Consider the following 6,985-nt stretch of genomic DNA (forward strand, 5'->3'; position numbering starts at 1 on the left):
GGGTAGGTGTTCTTTCTTTCTTTCTGCTGAATACTATTCCATTGTATAAATGTACCACAGTTTTTGATCCACTCATTTACTGATGGGCACTTAGGCTGTTTCCAACAGTTGGCTATTGTAAATTGTGCTGCTATGGGCATTGGGCTGCATAGGTTCTTTGAATTTGTGTTTTAGGATTCTTAGGGTATAATCCCAGCAATGGAATCACCATATCAAAAGGCAGTTGCCATTTTAGATTTTTGAAGAAATTCCATATTGTTTTCCACAGTGGCTTTACCAGTCTGCATTCCAGCCAACAATGTCCTAGGGTCTCATTTTTTCTACAGCCTCAACAAGCACTCATTGTTTGTTGATTTATTAATGATGGCCATTCTGACCAGTGTGAAGTGGTATCTCATTGTGGTTTTAGTTTGCATCTTTCTGATGGCTAGTGATGCTGAGCATTTTTTCATATGTGTCTGGGCCCTGTTATATATCCTCCTTGGAGAAGTATCTGTTCAAGTTCTTTGCCCATTTTTTAACTGGGTTGTTTGTCTTCCTGGAGTGGAATCATATGAGTTCTTTATATATTTTGGAGTTCAAGCCCTTGTCCAAGGTATCATTGGCAAATACATTTTCCCATACAGTTGGTGCCCTTTTCATTTTGCTGATATTTTCTTTAGCCACGCAGAAGCTTTTTAATTTGATGAAGTCCCATTTGTTTATTCTCTTCTTTATGTCCCTTGCTGTAGGGAACATATTGGTGAAAATATTGCTGCATGAATATCTGAAATTTTTCTTCCTATGCTCTCCTCTAGGACTTTTATGGTATCATGACTTACATTTAAGTCTTTTTATCCACCTTGGGTTTATTTTTATGTATGGTGTAATTTGGTAGTTGAGTTTCATGTTTTTTGCATGTACCTATCCAGATCTCCCAACACCATTTATTAAAGAGGCTATTTTTACTCCATTTTGTTTCTGCCCCCTTTGAATTTTTACCACCTTTCCTTCATGTCTCTTCTGTAAGTACCCTGTCACTGTTCTATCACAGTGCCTGTAATAATTCTTGTTCACATGTTAGAATATACACTGCATGGAAGCAGGGATTTTTATCTGTTTTGTTTGCTGTTATGTTCCCTGAAATTACTCCTATTAGGTACCAAGTATCTAAAAAACATTTCTTTTATATTGCTCTAATTTGCTTACATATTTCAACCCTACTACTAAACTGAATCACTTTTGTACAGAAGTTTTGTCTTGTGAATTTTAGGGTTTTCTCTTAAAAGGCAGGCCATAAATAAATATTAATTAATGGTTGTTGAGGTTGTTTGCTTGAAATAATCTAAAATTACTATATATTTTGAAGACCCAACTTAATCTGCACTGAGATTATAAACCAGAGACTTAAATGAATTTTCTAGCCTCATTAGCCTATGAAGTTATTGCTTCCCCTTGTCTTGATATGAAGCGCTCGAGATGCACCAGAAATAGAAAGATTATGCTTCCTTCCAGTAGAAGACCAATGATACTTCCAGGAGGCTATTCAATTTATCATTAAGATGCATGATCAACAAGTCAGACTCAAGGATACAAAGACAGTTTATTACGGGAGACACAATACAGGAAAACTAAGAACTCTTTTTTCCTTTTTTTGTCTTCTAGCTTTCTAATTATATGTATTCGAGATGAAACCTCTACCTCTTGAACTAACAGAACATTGCACAAAAGCAAATTGTTCTTAGTAAAATGCAGCATCAGACTTGCACAAGCATGTAAATGGTTTTGTAATCCTAACCTGATTTACTTGTAATGTGAATTACTGTGTTATTTGCATTTAAAGTTTCATGAAATGTGAAAGAAGATAATGATGCAGTCCTCTTCACAAGATCACTGCGTCACTTAACTAATTAATACTGTAATTATAAAATACTTAGAAAATATAATGCACTGTACAAATGCCAAGTGTTGTTATTAGAATCATTTTAGTGCTCAGCTCATCTAAATTTACCATGTTAGCAAGGCAAATAATTCTAAACAGTAAGAAAGCCTCAACTATACATACTAATTAATCTAGTTTAAACATTTATTATATACTGTAAATATGCCTTGTTAAAATATGTATTTTAGTTAAAGCCACCATTAAAATCATCCCTCAGAAATTGAGTTGCTTGAGGTCTGTATTAAATGCATTCTGCTTTGTACTTTCACAGTGGCAGTTTAGATCACATTTATCATATAAATAATTTCTCTGTTGATTTACTTGTTTACTTGATTGCTGATTGTCAGGGATTCCGTTAATACTAAAAATTTTAACTGAGAATACAAGGAGGAAAATTAGCATATTCTCTTTTCTCTGTAGTGAAAGATTTGAAAAGAAACCATTTATTTTTAACTGCCATGCCATTATTTCATCCAATATCCATTAGGGGACTCTTTCTGGAAAGGAAATACCCAAGAATGGAAAATAGAAATGTGATGTGTGCTTAGAGGAAAAACTTGATTTTGGCAGTGAAAGCCAGATTATCTCTATAGGTTAAAGCTGCAGGTCCCAGAGTTGATGGACCATTAGCAAAGCTCTTAGAATCTACATGTGGATTCTTACTGACTCAGTATCTCAAGAGGAGAAACACCATGACTAATGCTCTATGTAGAATTTATTCTTAATAAATTTAATTAATTTGTTCCAAGTAACAGCATTTTATCCTCTACGGTTAAAAGCTGAATTCTATATTTAGTTTTTACACATTCTTCTAAGAAATACAAGCTAGCTGGTCAGTTGGAAAGTGGAATTGCTATTGCTGATTATAAAATACACTCTTTACCTTACTGTGGGACACTGTCTCCAATTCTGGTAGGGTTCTCCCAGTGGCATGGACTTAAAAACACATATTAACGTTGTTAAATAACAATAGCAACTTGAGGCTTTCTTGACTTTCTTAATATTTATGAGTACTACTGATAAAAAGTTTACTAAACCTCTCATCCCTATACATTTTCTAGTGCAGAATAAAAAACTTTCCACACAATTTTCCATTGAAAACTATGAATAGGCCAATAAGTGAAGCTATCTCCCCACCTACTGACTCTTCTCTAACAAATGATATATCCTGTCACTAAACAATGTTATTCTCACAAATGACCACCCATGGGAAATAACCACCCTCTACAGATATAAAGTAAACTGGTGACTAGAAGCATCAGCATACACCTCAGGAGAACAAACTTCAGAAAATGAAACTTTAATTGTATTTACTTTTTTGTTTCTTAGTTGCAAGACCCATCACATAACTTCTAGGTTCTTTTTTTTTAATGCCATCTTCATTTTATTTATCTTAAAGCACATTTTATTAATTATGCCATTACAGTTGTTCTATTTCTCCCCCTTCATTTCCCTCCACCCTGCACACCCCCTCCTCTACTCCCCCCTTTAGTTTATGACCACATGTCTCAAGTTCTTTAGATTCTATATTTCCCCTACTATTCTTGCCCTCCCCCTATCCATTTTCTACCTACCGTCTATGCTACTTATTTTCTGTACCTTCTCCCCTCTTCTCCTTCTCCCACTCCCCTGTTGCTAACCCTCCATGTATCTCCATTTCTATGGTTCCACTCCTGATCTAGCTGTCCTCTTAGTTTGCTTCTGTTTTAGGTGTGGTTGTTAATAACTGTGAGTTTGCTGTCCTTTCACTGTTCATCTTTTTTATCTTCTTTTTCTTAGATAAGTCCCTTTAACATTTCATATAATAAGGGCTTGGTGATGATGAACTCCTTGAATTTGACCTTATCTGAGAAGCACTTTATCTGCCCTTCCATTCTAAATGAAAGCTTTGCTGGATAGAGCAATCTTGGTTGTAGGTTTTTGGATTTCATGACTTGGAATACTTCTTTCCAACCCCTTCTTGCCTGTAACGTATGTTTTGAGAAATCAGCTGACAGTCTGATGGGAACTCTTTTGTAGGTGACTGTCCCCTTATCTCTTGCTGCTTCTAAGATTCTCTCCTTCATTTTAATCTTGGCTAATGTGATGATGATGTGCCTTGGTGTGTTCCTTCTTGGGTCCAACTTCTTTGGGACTCTCTGAGCTTCCTGGATTTCCTGGAATTCTATTGCCTTTGCCAGATTTGGGAAGTTCTCCTTTATTATTTGTTCAAATAAGTTTTCCACTTGCTCTTTCTCTTCCCCTTCTTGAAGCCTAAAATTCAGATGTTGGAAAATTTACAGATGTCCTGGAGGTTCCTAAGCCTCTCCTCATTTTTTTGAATTCTTGTTTCTTCATTGTTTTTTGTTTGGTCATTTTTTTCCTTTTGGTCCACTCTCTTGATTTGAGGGCCAGTTTCCTTTCCATCACTATTGGTTTTCTGTATATTTCCCTTCATTTCAATTAGTTTACCCTTCATTTGTTCCTCTAATTTGTGGCTAAAATCAACCAGTTCTGTGAGCATCCTGATCACCAGTGTTTTGAACTATACATCTGATAGGTTGGCTATTTCTTGGTTGCTTAGAGTTATCAGCTCTAGGACTTTGAGTTCTTCTTCAGCCATGTTTTAGTCTGTTCACACCTGTCACATATGAGGAGCGGAGCCCTAGATGTTCACCTGGGTGGGGCAACTCAGTCGCTGGGTTGTAAAGCTGTATGTGTGGGTGAGGTCAAAGAGGGGCATTTTTTACTTTAAAAAACCTGAGCATATGTCAAAAAAGATTGCTCTTGAAATATTAAAATATGTAGTAATATGGTCATAAATTTATTTTTAAATAAATTTCAAAATTTAATTTCCAAACTTAGAACATTAAATTTGAACATAGTTGACCCTGAAAATCACTGGATATCTTTTTATATTTCATTCATTTTTCATTTTATTTTTTTAATTTTATTTAATTACTTTTAGAGAGAAGGAAGGGAGATAGAGAGGGATAGAAACATCAATGTATGGTTGCCTCTCACACGCCCCCTACTGGGGACCTGGCCCACAACCCAGGCATGTGCCCTGACTGGGAATCGAATCAGTGGCCCTTTGGTTCACAGGCCAGCACTCAGCTCAACTGATCCACACAAGCCAGGGCTCATTCATTTTTTAAACACAAACTTATATGCCAACATCATGAACAGCTTCATCTTGTTCAAAGGAATTCTTAGACAAGTTTTTAGAATGATACAAGAATATATTAAACTATTTGTATTTTTCATAACCTAACATCTCTAATGATGGTCATGTAGCTCTTTATAAGTAACATCTGAGGCGTTTATCAAATTAAACTACTAATTTGATACATATTACTTAATAAAAAGCAGAAACTTCCATTTAATAAAACACAATTATGTACAATTACTCTCTCATTTTTTATTTTATTTCCATTGTGACTATCTATTATTCGTGATACAGATTTGAGTATCATTCTATAGTGATACCTTGATTCATAAATTACCTATAAGCCAAGCAATTCTATAAGAAATTAGCAGTGTCCAAAACATGCTGAAAAATTATGTCATGTAAAATGTTGCTATTTGCAGTTTTAGTTGTTTGACAAATACACCTCTGAGCAGAAATTGGTTAAGATAAATAGGTGGGCCCTAAGGATGTCATAAGATCTGATCATTTGTGTCTAGTGCACAGTATTCATTACCTGAAGCTTTAACTTATTTGGGGATGACCTTTATGTTCTTCAATATTTGATTTTTTAATCCTATTCCCCAATTAAATTTTTTAAAGTGATTACTTTTCAAGGATTGTGTTGATTGGGCTCTTAATTCAAAATGCTCCTTCTACAATGACTAAATTGAGACCTATTTGGCATATGACTTCGCAAAGTCCCAGAGTGATTAGAGCTAGGACTTAACCCATGCATCTGTTTACTACCCCACAATGATGCTCAGGGCTTTCTCAAGCAGAGAGGAAGAAATGCTTTGGTTTGGTTGCTTAAGTTGGTAATGTTTCCATGGGTATTTGGAAAGGAATCTAAAGGCAAGTCTGATGGGAGCTTTTAAGCATTAGTGTTTAAAGAACTGGTTTTAATCTTTCACAGACTTCCCCTCCAATCTATGCTAGTGTTTCTCAAAAAATGTAAATCACCCATTCCAACCCCACCACACTCTCCCCATGCCAACTGTCTTTCAGAATGCCTGAGTGAAAGTCCTTGTACTACCATGGGGGCTGACAGCAAAGTTTCCTCTCTCCAACATCTCTGATGTCTTGGCAGTAACTCTCACATTTACTTTCTAAGTTTCCCTCCAAAAGAGCTTATCATTAGTGAGTTCTATTTATTAACAAAACTATTACTCTACTGGCATTGCTTGCTAACTTCCAACTTAGCCCCCTCATGACTAATAAAATATACTGTATAATTTTTGTAGAAATAAGATTTTATACTATATGCTGAAATAGAAAACAAATAATTAGAGAAGGCCAAAATTATGGGCAGATAGTTAATAAGCTCAAAAAATCTGAACGAAAAATAAAATTCTGTAGTATACAGAGACAATTTGGAGACTAGGATCCTGATTTTAATTTCCAGATTTTACAGGAATCTGGCACATTGCCTAGGCAGTCAAAAATCAGCTAATACTAGACATTGATCCTGACTTCTATGGGTCCTTTCTAGGGCTGATCCAAAAGTGGGCTGGAAAGTGAGGAAGGCTAGAGATGAAAGAGGACTCAGACCCCTAGAAATTCACTTACTGAAATTAAGGCAACAATATATTCTGTATAGTATTATCACTATTCAAAATAGAATATTGCCAAACTATAAGGGAAAGGAAATTAACCTAATGGTTTCCCTTCACCTTTAATGCAGAATCAGCTACAAATATATAAATACTGAACAGAACTTTGATCTTTCAAGAGTGCATCATAAGCCTGTGAAAATCATGGAAGGAATGCCAAAATGCCTTGGGCAAACACGTTTCACACTACTAACACAGTCTAATACTATTTAAGATGCAAGCAACTCTTAACTTTTAAGGATATGCTTTTCTTCTAGGCATGTGTTTTGTAAAGAGAAGATTGTG

This window comes from Artibeus jamaicensis, unplaced genomic scaffold, assembly GCF_021234435.1.
Source record: "Artibeus jamaicensis isolate MK-2021 breed Jamaican fruit bat unplaced genomic scaffold, CSHL_Jam_final contig_373, whole genome shotgun sequence".
Lineage (NCBI taxonomy): Eukaryota > Metazoa > Chordata > Mammalia > Chiroptera > Phyllostomidae > Artibeus > Artibeus jamaicensis.